This window comes from Coenobita brevimanus, chromosome 115 (genome assembly GCF_032717465.1).
Source record: "Coenobita brevimanus isolate Jiangsu-jjx chromosome 115, ASM3271746v2, whole genome shotgun sequence".
Classification (NCBI taxonomy): domain Eukaryota; kingdom Metazoa; phylum Arthropoda; class Malacostraca; order Decapoda; family Coenobitidae; genus Coenobita; species Coenobita brevimanus.
Window position 1 is genome coordinate 2,590,001 of NC_137068.1, and position 15,000 is coordinate 2,605,000.

The following is a 15,000-nucleotide window of genomic DNA, read 5'->3' on the forward strand; positions in this document are numbered from 1 at the left end:
GAGAGAGAGAACTAAAGGGAGAAAGGGAGAGATGAAGAAATGAAAAGAGAATGACGACGAATATGTGATGATAATAATAATAATAATAATAATAATAATAATGATACAACAGTGAGGGCAGAGTGAGTTGCCTATAAGATGTTTATTGTTGTATGCATTTTATGGTCATGTAAGATAAACACAACAGATGCCAATATAACTACGAATCCAACCATTCATTATCTACATCAGTCGTCAGAATAGTAAATTTGCGACTCTCTCTCTCTCTCTTGTAAATCTATCTCTATATATATATTTATTCTATGCTCTAGCAGAGAATCGAACCCGAGATCTCTAGACAGAAGTAAGGCACTGTTACCACTACACCATGGCGTGGTACAAGGAAAATCCATTACGTAAGGATAATCATATTTCAATCTCAATACATCAGGAGTTTTGCAGTCCCACGCAACTCCGCAAGTGACAGCGCGAAAAACATTTGTACACACGCGTGGAATGTGTTTCTCCAAAATATATATATATTATAAAGTATCCATGCATTTTATATATATACGAAAATTTTATACACACATTAAATAATATATCTAATATACATATTATATATAATGCCTACACGAGTCTATACATATACATCAACTGAACCAGGCCTGGCAATTGAAGGTGTTAGTGCAAGAGTCATCTGCAATTCGTATCTACTTATGCAATTAGCTGAGACGCCTTGCAGAGTTGCAGACGGATCAACCCTGGATACTTTGCTGTGAGTGGTGCCATTAGGCTGAGAGAGAGAGAGAGAGAGAGAGAGACCTATAAGATCAGTGCTCTCTCTCTCTCTCTCTCTCTCTCTCTCCAGCACCACTGATCACTACCCCCTCTCCTCCTCCTCCTCCTCCTCTTTATTATCTGTTTGAGTGTTTGTCTTCGTCTCGTCCTCACACAGAGTGGTGTAAAACACACACACACACACACACACACACACACACACACACACACACACACACACACACACATGTAAACAATTTGGACGGTCGTCATCCTGTCTCATCTCTTATTGTTTACATTTGACCACCTGTAAACAATGCACTGGCTTGGCAACACTGACTCTCTCCCCCTTCCCCTCCCCTCCCCTCCCCTCCCCTCCCCTTCCCCTCCCCTCCCCTTCCCCTCCCGTACCTCTACCCCTCCCCCATCCCCCTCCCCTCACGCCCTCTCTTCCATCTTTTCAACTCCTACTTCTCCCCTCTCTCTATCCATTCCCCATTCCCTCCCCTCTCCCCCTCTACTATCCCCCACCCCCACCCCTCTCCCCCTCCCCCTACATCCCTCTCTCCTTACATCTTCTTCATCCTTTCAACTTCTCCTCTCCCTCTCTCCATCCATTCCATCCACTCCCTGCCCCCCTCACACACACACACACACACACACACACACACACACACACACACACACACACACACACACACAACACACACACACACACACACACACACACACACACACACACACACACGACACCACACGACACCACACCACCAGTCTCACACACGCTGCTCTCACTACAAACACTCTCTTCCTCCTCCTCGTACTTCGCCAGCATGCACAAAGGCTGAAATTGGCCGTCACTCTCCCTCCGCCGATTACGTGAAGGCCAGGGAGTTTCAGCCAAGTTACGGAAGCCGATAAAACGACGAAAGGGAGTCACGCAAACCGATAAATTCCATTACAACTTTCGAAAAACAGATATTTTGAAAAACCGACATTTCCAAAAATAAAATCCAAAAAAAAAAATTCCTTCTTTTCCTGCGTATTCTCGTCGGTTAAGGAAGCTCCCTAACACCTTTTCCTAAACGATTTATTTTGCTTATTACACCTTACTGTCCGAATCTGTGTTATATAAATCCTTTTCCTAAGCGATTTATTTTGCTTATTACACCTTACTGTCCTATTCTGTGTTATATAAATCCTTCCGTAACATCTTTCCTAAGCGATTTATTTTGCTTATTACACCTTACTGTCCGAATCTGTGTTATATAAATCCTTTTCCTAAGCGATTTATTTTGCTTATTACACCTAACTGTCCGATTCTGTTATATAAATCCTTCCGTAACACCCTTTCCAATGCGATTTATTTTGCTTATTACACCTTACTGTCCGAATCTGTGTTATATAAATCCTTTTCCTAAGCGATTTATTTTGCTTATTACACCTAACTGTCCGATTCTGTTATATAAATCCTTCCGTAACACCCTTTCCAATGCGATTTATTTTGCTTATTACACCTTACTGTCCGAATCTGTGTTATATAAATCCTTTTCCTAAGCGATTTATTTTGCTTATTACACCTAACTGTCCGATTCTGTTATATAAATCCTTCCGTAACACCCTTTCCAATGCGATTTATTTTGCTTATTACACCTTACTGTCCTATTCTGTATTTGTTTTTATGTCTGTTTGTGTGTGTGTCTGTTTCTGTGTCTGTGTCTGTTTCTGTGTCTGTTTGTGTCTGTTTTTTGTCTGTTTGTGTGTGTGTCTGTTTCTGTGTCTGTTTGTGTGTGTGTCTGTTTCTGTGTCTGTTTGTGTGTGTGTGTCTGTTTTTGTGTCTGTTTGTGTGTGTGTCTGTTTCTGTGTGTGTTTCTGTGTGTGTGTGTTTCTGTGTGTGTCTGTTTTTGTGTCTGTCTGTCTCTTTTGATGTCGCCATAATCTGCAAAAAAATAATGTAGAAAAGGACGTGAACAAGCCGTATCCAAAAATAAATCGTTAAGGAAAAGGTGTTAGGGAGCTTCTTACCCGGCGAAAACACGGGGGAGACAAAACTAATCTGTTTATCTATCTATTGTCAGACGCCTTAATCCCGTAAGGGTTGGCCACAAACAAATCGTCTCCAAGTCGCCCTGTCCCCCGTCATTTCATTGCCCTCCCCCCAGCTTACACCCCCCTCTCTCATATACCTCTCCACTCCATCCTTCCATCTCATCCTCGGCCTCCCCCTCTATCATATACCTCTCCACTCATCCCTCCATCTCATCCCAGACCTCCCCCGCTCTCATATACCTCTCCACTCCATCCCTCCATCTCATCCTCGGCCTCCCCCTCCCTTTTCCCCCCTCCACATCACTCACATACACTCTCCTCGTCAGTCTCTCGCTCTCCATCCTCTCCACACGGCCAAACTGATCTTACACACAAAAAAAACTATCCACTTCTATACTCCGTTCCCTCTAACCTGGCGAAAAATTACCACCTTCACTACAATATGGTACTAGTCACGAAGAAGTGCTATGGAAACTTCACGCCCTTCCTCGATCGCCCGCCAGAAAAAAAAATATATATAATCTTAATTTTCGTCTCCTGAAGATTTATATAAGGCAGGCAAGGAGGTAAGTGGATGATTTGAAGACTTAATGATGTTATTGCTTGAGAGAGAGAGAGAGAGAGAGAGAGAGAGAGAGAGAGAAGAGAGAGAGGAGTGAGGGAAGGAAAGACTGAGGGGACCGGAAGAGCAGGAAGGAAAGAGTGAGAGGAGAGGAAAGAGAGGAGAACAGGGGAAAAAGGGGATGATTGGAAAGAGAGAGAAGAGGAAAGAGAGAGAAGAGGAAAGAGAGAGAAGAGGAAAGAGAGAGAAGAGGAAAGAAAGGAGGACGATTTGATGTGGTGATGATATTATTTCTTGTGGAGAGAGAGTTAGAGAGAAAATGACGTGGAAGAGAGGAGAAGAGAGGAACGAGCGAAGAGAGAGGAGAGGGAAGGAAAGACAGAGAGGAGAGGAAAAGAGAGGAAAGAGAGGAGGAGAAGAAAGGAAAAGCAAGAGAAGACAGGAAAGAGAAAAGAGAGGAAGAAAGATGAGGAAAGAGAGAAGGGAGGAAAGAGTTAAGAAGAGAGGCGGAGAGGAGAAGAGAGGAAAAGCAAGAGAAGAAGAAGAAGAAGAAGAGAAAGAGGAGGAGGAGGAGGAGGAGGAGAAATACGATGAAGGAAGATAACGAGGATGAAGATTATATAAAAAGAGAGAGAGAGGAGGGAAAGAGGAGAAGCTGGGAGAGGGAAGGACGGAGGGAAAAATGGAGAGGGAAATGATGTGAAGGAAGGAAGGAAGGAGGGAAGGAAGGATGGAAGGAAGGAAGGAGGGAGGGAGGGAGGGAGGGAGGGAGGGAGGGAGGGAGGGAGGGAAGGAAGGAAGGAAGGAGGGAAGGAAGGAAGGAAGGAGGGAGGGAGGGAGGGAGGGAGGGAGGGAGGGAGGGAGGGAGGGAGGGAGGGAAGGAAGGAAGGAAGGAGGGAAGGAGGGAAGGAAGGAAAAATGGAGAGAGGTATGATGTGGAAGGAAGAAGGGAAGGAAGGAAAGAAGGAACGATAGAAGGAAGGAAGGAAGGAAGGAAGGAAAGAAGGAAGGAAAGAAAGAAGGAAGGAAAGAAGGAAGGAAGGAAAGAAAGAGGAGACGAGAGAAAGGCAGAAGGAAGAACAGAGAGAGAGAGAGAGAGAGAGAGAGAGAGAGAGAGAGAGAGAGAGAGGCCAAAATCGCTCTATGAATCCATAAAAAAAAAGCGACAATTCCAAAATTTTGAGTTTGGATTTTTTCATATATATTCTTGGGGTAATTTTTTGAACTAAGAAATTTTGTATTTTTCTTTTTTTTTTTTTACCAATATGCTTTGTGTGTGTGTGTGTGTGTGTGTGTGTGTGTGTGTGTGTGTGTGTGTGTGTGTGTGTGTGTGTGTGTGTGTGTGTGTGTGTGTGTGTGTGTGTGTGTGTGTGTGTGTGTGTGTGTGTCTGTTCCATGTCTGTTTCTGTCTCTGTGTCTGTCTATCTGTGTGTGTCTGTCTGCCTCTGTCTCTCTTTCTATGTCTGTCTGTCTCTAAGTTAATATATTCATGTCAAAAATATTCATTCATTTTCACATCCATCGTACCACAGGTGTACCATATTTCTTCGGCTGATTGTACCTTTGTGAACATGTGCTAAATGTGCTCTTGTACTTACTTTTTTTGTGCTACGGGAGAAGAACGTAACTTACCTGTAAAAAAAAAAAAAAAGAAAATATTAATAAGAAGAGTATATATAAACACAATAATAATGATAATAATAATAATAATAATAATAATAATAATAATGATAATAATAATGAGTAATAATAATAATAATAATAATAATAATAATAATAATTAGCCTAATAATGATGATGATGATATGGTGATGATGATGATGATAATAATAATAATAATAATAATAATAATAATAATAATAATAATAACTGTCAAAGAAGAGGGAGAGTGGCCATGTGCAATTTGCCACAAGGGCGTGGGAAGTAATTCCATCTTGTGCAGTGTTTGTGATAAGTGGGTGCACAAGAGATGTAGTGGTATTAGAGGTAGACTGAGAGAGAATGCTGATTTCATGTGTGGGGCGTGTCGGGGAGAGCAGGTGGAGATTGTCAGGTGTGAAAGGACTGATCTTGCTGGTGAGTCTCTTGAGTGTGTGGAGGAGTTTTGTTATTTGGGAGACGTGTTGTGTGCTGGAGGTGGGGCTGGAGCTAGATCTGTGGCTAGGGTGAGGAGTGGTTGGAAGAAGTTCAGGGAGCTGTTGCCTCTCCTGACATTGAGAGGGCTCTCCCTACGTGCTAAGGGGCCTTTGTATGCGGCATGTGTTAGGAGTGTGATGCTGTATGGTAGTGAGACCTGGGCAGTAAAGGAAGAAGATATACGTAGGCTCAAACGTACAGGAATGTCAATGATTAGGTGGATGTGCAATGCGTCCCTGATTGCTAGGCCTGGGGAAAGGAGGGGCTACGTTTACGATGGAAGAGTTGACAGGTGGAATGTGACTTGAGTGTACTGGTGTTGTGATGAGGAGAGGTAGACTGAGGTGGTTTGGGCATGTGGAGAGGATGGGAGATGATAACTGGGTGTTGAAAGTGAAAAGTGTTAATATTGGGGGTGGGGTTGCGAGGGGTAGACCAAAAAAGACCTGGGACGAGGTCATTCAATGTGACCTCAGGGTTAAGGGACTGAACAAGGAGGCTGCCAGAGATCTAGCAGGATGGAGAGCCGCCATTAGCTGACCAAGGCCGACGCCTGGAGCCTTCAAAAACGAAAACAAATGATAATAGTTAATAACAAGAGTAACGATAATAATAATAATAATAATAATAATAACAAAGAACTAAATGACAAAGATAACAGTGCAAATAAATAAATAAAAAATAAAGTTAATGATGCGTAGAGAGAGAGAGAGAGAGAGAGAGAGAGAGAGAGTATCCCCCCAAGGGTCTGTGAAGAGGAGAGGGTCAAGACGTGGCAAGGATGATAAGTAGCCACAGAAAATGGGTTACGCAACTGTCCACCCTGAGAGAGAGAGAGAGAGAGAGAGAGAGAGAGAGAGGCCAGTGTGTCTGTGTGTGTGTGTGTGTGTGTGTGTGTGTGTGTGTGTGTGTGTGTGTGTAGGGGGCACTAAATAAAAAAACGTACACAGGACTCTCTCTACCTGTCACGTCCTCAGGTGAACGGAAGACAATGGGTTAGTCTCTCTCTCTCTCTCTCTCTCTCAAGAAAAATAAAGAAAATATTACCCTTCTTCAGAAAAACAAAACTCCCATTGTGTTCCTCCTTCTGACCACACCCCTACCCTACGTTATTTCTCTCTCTCTCTCCCTCTCTCTCTCTCTCTCACACACACACAGACACACACACACACACACACACACAGAAAGGAGGAGGAGGAGGAGGAGGAGGAGGAGACGATGAAGAAAAATACAAAACAATAAACCAAACCAAACCGCCACAAAACCAACTTTACGACGCACCCTAATCTTCCAAGTCACTGGAATCCTGTCTTCTTATTGTCTCAAGAATTTGCATATAATTGGACGCGAAAAAAATACTTCTTCCTTCTTTGCAAATAATGTTCAGATTTTTTTTTAATCAATGCAAAAATCTGGGCTAAGATTCTGATTATAAATTCGAGATGGGGGGGGGGATTTTTTCATTTTTGTCTTATTATTTTTTAAACTCTCAAACTGGTTATTTATCTACTTATCTATCTATCTGCCTACCTACCTCCCTACCTCCCTCCCTTCCTCCTTACCTCCCTCCCTACCTACCTACCTACCTACTTATCAACCTACCTACCCACCTCCCCCTCCCTCCCTTCCTTACCTACCTCCCTACCTACCCATCTCCCTCCCTCCCTCCTTCCCTATCTCCCTCCCTCCCTATCCACCCACCTACCTACCCACCTACCTGCCTATCTATCTACCTACCTATCCATCTCCTTCCCTCCCTACCTACCTACCTACCTACCTACCTACCTACCTACTCACAACTTCAACAAACACAAACAAACACACAAGCTCTCAAATCCAAACTCAAACACCTACCTTGGGTTTCAATCCTTTATTACGTGTGTTTTAGGGAGTTCCTGTCCTCCCCTGATAGATATATAATTCATCTATCTGTCTATCTATCTACCCATCTATCTATCTATCTATAAAGGGAGAGAGACAATAAACAGTAAAGGATAAACACCATGACAAAAATCCATCTATCTATCTACCTATCTATCTACCTATCTATCTATCCTATCTATCTATCTATGCAGGGAACCATCCAACTGTCTTTAATCTCAATATCATCCTTCATTCAGTCTGTCTCTCAATGCCCATCTCATTCGCCTCACCAATACCTCGCTCGCTCACTCACTCCCTCCCTCACTCACTCACTCACTCACTCAATCACTCACTCACTGACTCACTCACTCGCTCACACACACCCTGTTCATGTCGACTTATCTCTCTATTCATAAAAGGGAGAGGCAATGAAAAGACTATCAGTGTCGAGGGGAGAGAGAGAGAGAGAGAGAGAGAGAGAGAGAGAGAGAGAGAGAGAGAGAGAGAGAGAGAGAGAGAAACTAAAATAATCATAAGAAAACAGAAAAACACCAAAATAACAGATGATAATAATAATAATAATAATAATAATAATAATAATAATAATAATAATACAGAAATAAAGGAAAAACAAGAAATGGGGTGGTAAAGAAAATGGGAAGATATTAAAGATAATAAAGAAAATGAAAAATAAAGGAAAACAGGAAGAGAGTGAGAGACTGAAGAGAAGAGGAGGAGGATGAAGAAGAGAGGTATGAAGAGGAGGGAGAAGAGGGCTATGAAGATGACTGGGAAAAAGAGAGGAGGGTAATTCTGTGTGTGTGTGTGTGTGTGTGTGTGTGTGTGTGTGTGTTCCCAAACAACATTTTTTTCACACACCACGTACGGTAAACTGGGGAAATTGGTAAATCACATTTATACGCAGCAATGCAACAGGCGATGTGTTTGTACTATGTTGTGGACTGATTGCATAAAGGCACATGAACGATATATAGATAGATATATAGATAGATAGATATATAGACATATATAGATAGATACATAGATAGATAGATAGATACTCGTATATATATAATCCGCTGTATATCATAACCCGCTTATTTCTCATTTTCTTTATTTTCTTTAATATCTTCCCGAAAGGAAAAGCAGAAGATATTATATATATATTGCAAAATACATATAAAATATATATTATGTACATTTAATAATATATATTATATATTATACATGGGGTAGATGGGAAGTTGTTGAACGCTGTGAAGAGTATGTATGATGGTGCTAAGGCTGCAGTGCGTGTGGATGGTGAACTAAGTGAATTTTTCTCTTTGAAAGTTGGGTTGAAACAGGGACGTGTCATGTCTCCATGGTTGTTCAATCTGTACATGGATGGGGTAATAAAAGACGTACAAGGTAAGGTAGTGGATGTTGGAGTGGTCCTGGTGAGAGAGGATAGTGTTTGGAAACTCCCTGTACTGTTGTTTGCAGATGATACTGTGTTGTTGAGTGAAGACGAAGGGGAGCTGCAAGGTTTGGTGGATGAGTTTGGGAGAGTGTGTAAGAAACGGAATCTAAAGGTGAATGTAGGGAAGAGTAAAGTGATGGTCTTTGAGAGAGGTGAAGTCAGTGAATGTACAGCGAGGTTGGATGGTGAGGAATTGGAAAATGTGAGTACGTTTAAGTACTTGGGTAGTGCGATGAGTAAGGATGAAGTTTGGAGGGTGAAGTGCTTGAAAGGGTACAGCAGGGAAGAAAGGTTGCTGGTTCCTTGAAAGCAGTGATAAGAAACAGGGAAGTGAGCATGGAAGTGAAAAAGTTACTACATGACAGTATTGTGATACCAACTCTAACGTATGGAAGTGAAGCTTGGACGTTGTTGGAAGGACACAAGTCAAGAGTGAGAACAGTGGAAATGAGTTATTTAAGAGAAGCCTGTGGAGTCACATGGAGAGACAGGCTGACAAATGAGGATATAAAGGAGCGTTGTGGTGTGGATGTGATAGGAAGCGTTAGGAGGAAAACACTGAGGTGGTCTGGCCATGTGGAGAGGATGGAGGGCGAGAGACTGACAAGTGAGTGTATGTGAGTGAGGTGGAGGAGGGGAGAGGGAGGGGGAGGCCGAGGATGAGATGGAGGGATGGAGCGGAGAGGTATATGAGAGAGGGGGGTGTGAGTTGGGAGCAGGGCAGTGAAATGGCGGGGGACAGGACAACGTGGAGGCGATTTGTTTGTGGCCACCCCGTACGGGATTCAGGCGTTTGACAAGATAGATAGCTAGATATACTGTATAATCATAATATATATAATACGTATTCACTCTAATAACACTCGTTTAAAAAGGTAACGAAGAATGCAGCATAAATGAGAATCTTAGATATATATATATATATTACAATCAAAATCTAATACAAACACGAAACAGCCACCTCAAAATTCAAATAAATCACAAAATCTCCCCTCTCCCCTCCACCAAAAATAACCCAATACAAGGAATACAAAAATACGAGAAAAATACAATACACTCGATTCAAACTCCACACGTGACCCAAAATGTCTGGTAGAGCAATACAGAAAATCAATATACTTTTTCTAAATAATCAGTTTTTTTTTTTTTTTACAGAATTTGGTGTGTATAAGATTGTGAATATACAGAGAAAAAAGATAGATAGATAGATAGATAGATAGGTAGGTAGATAGGTAGGTTGATTGGTTGGTAGGTAGTAGGTAGGTCAGTTGGTTGGTTGGTAAGTAGGTAGGTAGGTAGGTAGGTAGGCAGACAGATAGATAGACAGACAGACAGACAGACACACACACACACACACACACACACACACACACACACACACACACACACACACACACACACACACACACATACACTGATTGATTACTGCAAAAAAGATCATGGCAGCGTAACAAATTAGAGAGAGAGAGAGAGAGAGAGAGAGAGAGAGAGAGAGAGAATTATGGCCTTCTGAAAGAAAAACAAAAAAAAACAAGGGATCTCTCTCTCTCTCTCTCTCACACACACACACACACACACATACAATCTATTTATCTAGACGTGTGTGTGTGTGTGTGTGTGTGTGTGTGTGTGTGTGTGTGTGTGTGTGTGTGTGTGTGTGTGTGTGTGTGTGTGTGTGTCCATATCAATCTATCTACCTATCCACCCATGTATCTATCTATCTATCTATCAAGAGACAGGAGGGAATGATAAGGATGGAGATTATAAAAGGGGGGGGGAAGGAGAGGAAGACCGGGAACGAGATGAGGTGCAGGGCAACGGAAGGAGAGGTGGTCGATAGTGAAAATAAGGAGGAAATTGCCGGTTGCTTGGGTCTGGCCTACACCTCACAGCATGCGGCGTTAGATAGATAGATAGAGATAGACAGACAGGTTGACAGATAAGACATAGACAGATAGATATAGACAGAGACAGAGACAGACAGATAGACAGACAGACAGATGGACAGACAGACAGTCAAATAGATAGACAGAGATAGATAGATAGACAGCTTGATAGACAGACATATAGATACAGATACAGTAGATGGATAGATAGATAGATAGATAGATAGAGACAGATAGATAGAGATAGATAGATAGATAGCGTAGATGAATGGATGGATAGATAGATATGAAGATAAATACTTAGATATATAGATAGATAAATATATTTGTAAATAGATAGACTGTTCTCGTAAACCGCAGGGAAGAGTGTGGTAACTGGTTCCTGGATGGACGCCGCATCTGCGTCTTTACCATGCAAGGAGTTATTTGCTTGTGGTTCATGGGTCAGCTCGGGAAGACAGACTGCCGTTAATCAACAAGAACAGATTATCTATTTAAATACCTATCTATCTACCTAATACCTAAATATTTATATCTATGTACCTATCTATCTATCTATCCATCCACTGTATATATCAAACAGTCTATCTATCCATCCATCCATCATTCTATCTATCTATCTATCCATCTATCTACCTAGCGCCGCATGCAGTGAGGGGTACCCAGACATAAGGACCAACAAACATATAACAATCTACCCACATCTCTATCTATCTATCCAGCTATCTATCTATCTACCTAACGCCGCATGCTGTGAGGGGCCAGACATGAAGATCCCACCAAGCAATTCACTCCCTATTCTCACTAACGACCTCTCTTTCTCTTAACAATCCCGCATCTTGCCTCCCTCATCTCGTCCTCGGTCTGCCTCTCCCTTCCGTAATCTCAATCCTTCTCTCTCCTCCCTGTTGCTCTCTCTCACTGATATAAAGACAACTCTCTCTCTCTCTCTCTCTCTCTCCTATCAATCTCATACAATTAGGCAGCCTCTCTCTCTCTCTCTCTCTCTCTCTCTCTCTCTCTCTGTCTCTCTCTCTCTCTCTCTCCCTTACACACTTAATCTCTCCATCTCCTTCTAGGTCTCCCTCTCCTGATCCTCCACATCCCTTCCTAAATTTACCCTCTCATCTTGGCGTGTTAAGGAAGCTCCCTAACACCTCTTCCTTAGCGATTTATTTTTGGATAAATCTGGTTAATATCCTTTCGTATCTTATGCAGAGTATGGCGATATTGGAAGGACTTATTTAACACACAAGAGGACAATAAGGTGTGATAAAAATAAATCGCTTAGGAAAAGGTGTTAGGGAAAAGGTGTTAGAGAATGACAGGAAGGAAGGCGGAAATGAAGAAGAAGAAGAAGAAGAGGAGGAGGAGGAGGAGGCAGCTCCCTAACACCCTTCCCTAAGCGATTTATTTTGCTTATTATACCTTCCCGTCCTCTTGTGTTACGTAAATCCCTCCAATATCGCCACACACTGCATAAATAACGTACAAAAGGATATTAGCCAGCCATATCCAAAAATAAATCGCTAAGGAAGAGGTGTTAGGGAGCTTCCTTACCCGAGGCTTCTTATACGTCTGTTGCTGTTTGTTTTCTTGTTTGTTTTTCTCCACTTTCTTCTTTTTCTTTAACCAACCACACAGTATCTCTCTCTCTCTCTCTCTCTCTCTCTCTCTCCGTTAGTCTAGCTCTCTCCCTTACATTCTCTCTCTCTTTCTAATCTTTATCAGCCTCACTCTCCTTATCGCCTCTCTCTCTCTCTCTCTCTCTCTCTCCGTTAGTCTGGCTCTCTCCCTTACATTCTCTCTCCCTTTCTAATCTTTATCAGCCTCACTCTCCTTATCGCCTCTCTCTCTCTCTCTCTCTCTCTCTCTCTCTCTCTCTCTCTCTCTCTCCGTTAGTCTATCTATTTCTATACGTATATCTTTCTTTCTTTCATGATCTCTCTCTCTCTCTTTCTCTCTCTCTCTCTCTCTCTCTCTCTTAGTCTGTATCTGTATGTATATGTTTCTTTTATTCTCTCTCTCTCTCTCTCTTAAATCAGTCAGGTGATAATTAAACAGGTGTTTCTGTCTTTAATATTAAGAGGAAGGAAGTAAGGCTTTTAGAGAGAGAGAGAGAGAGAGAGAGAGAGAGAGAGAGAGAGAGAGGGGGGGGGGGACTGAAATTGTGTGAAGGAAATGGAAGAAAAGTGAAAATAAAGGAAAGGAGAGAAAGAAAGGAAGGAAGACGGAAGGAAGGAGAAGGAGGAGGAGGAGGAGGAGGAGGAGGAGGAAGAGGAGGAGTAGGAGGAGGAAAAAGTGAGGCTGGAGGAAGTGTTGATGGGGACATTCTCTCTCTCTCTCTCTCTCTCTCTCACACACACACACACACACACACACACACACACACACACACCTTCCCATCTCAGTTATACCCTCTTATCGCGGTTCCTGCTTCACTGTCCTCCTCCTCCTCCTCCTCCTCCTCCTCTTCTTCAGACTAATTCTTCCTTTTCTATCATGTTCTTCGTCTTCTTCTCCATTCTTAAGAGTACTACTATTCCTCTCTCTCTCTCTCTCTCTCTCTCTCTCTCTCTTCCTCCTCCTCCTCCTTCTTCTTCGTCTTCCTCCTCCTCCTCTACTTCAATATCCTACACCTCCTCTTCCTTCCTCCTCCTCTCGTCTTTTCACGTCTTTCTCAATCTTCTTCCTCCTCCTCCTCCTCCTCCTCCTCCTCCTCAATCTCATCTTCCGCTTCGTTTCTTATTTATCATGTCCTCGGCTTCTTCCTTTTCGATACAGCCTCCTCTCTCTCTCTCTCTCTCTCTCTCTCTCTCTCTCTCTCTCAGGCATACTTGCTTTCACTCCTTATTAACTCGTACCTTCTCTCTCTCTCTCTCTCTCTCTCTCTCTCTCTCTCTCTCTCTCTCTCTCTCATGCACACTTGCTTTCACTCCTTATTAACTCGTACCTTCTCTCTCTCTCTCTCTCAGGCATACTTGCTTTCACTCCTTATTAACTCGTACCTTCTCTCTCTCTCTCTCTCAGGCACACTTGCTTTCACTCCTTATTAACTCGTACCTTCTCTCTCTCTCTCTCTCTCTCTCTCTCAGGCATACTTGCTTTCACTCCTTATTAACTCGTACCTTCTCTCTCTCCCTCTCTCTCTCTCTCTCTCTCTCTCTCTCTCTCTCCTTCTCTTCTTCCCTCTTTATCGAATTTATCTCTCTCCTCTTTTCCATAATTAGAGAGCATTTCACCTCTCTTTACCTCTCTCTTAAACTCCTATGACTCACTCAAATAATAGAGCCAGATAAAAAAAATAAATAATTAATATAAAGTATAAAGAAAAAAGATATATAAAAAAAAAGGTAACTGAAAATAAATAAAAGAAAGTAAATAAAGAATATAAATCAGAAAAATCAAAAATAATAAAAATAAAAAAAATAAAAATAAATAAATATATAAATAACAATATGTCTTATTTTTCTTCCTATTTTTTTTTATTTTTTCTTAACCCTCATTTTTAATTTTTTTCATTTTTTCCATTTATCAAAATTTTCGTCTTCCCTCCTCTACATTAAATTAAAACTTCATCTCGTTCAGCTATAATTATGATCTAATATACTATAGCACTAGCCGTGTGTGTGTGTGTGTGTGTGTGTGTGTGTGTGTGTGTGTGTGTGTGTATTTTGGGCAGCCGAAACTACACACTCATATCGCACCAAAATTGGCACAAAAATCCCCAAAAAATCTCTGATGTGAAAAAACTTGGTCCCATCAAGATTGAAAAACTTTTACTATAATTAATAAGCGATCACATTTTGACCAAAAAACGCCGCTCCCGAAACCCGGCATAGGATCTCCGTAGAATTTTTTGCCCGTAGCTAAAACTAAAATATATTATTATTATTATTATTATTATTATTTTAACGATTAACTATTTTTTTTCCTTCACATATTCATCATTTCTCTACACTACTATCTCCCCCCCCTCCTCCTCCTCCTCTTCTTCTTCCTCCTCCTCCTCCATCTTCTTCCTCTTCATCCATCTTCCTTCAGAATTCTTTTCAATGCAAATTCCTTCATCATTAACAGTTTTCCTCTCCGTTATGTTAATTCTCTCTCTCTCTCTCTCTCTCTCTCTCCTGTTTTCTTTTCGCTGTTCTTTCTTTCCTTCACCTCTTCCTCTCTCCTTCCTTTCTTCTCCTACTTCCTTCATGCTTTATTCCACTCCTCCACCTCCTTCTCCTCCTCCCTTCCCTCTCTTCCCCTTCCCCTTTCCTTCTTTTCTTCCCCAC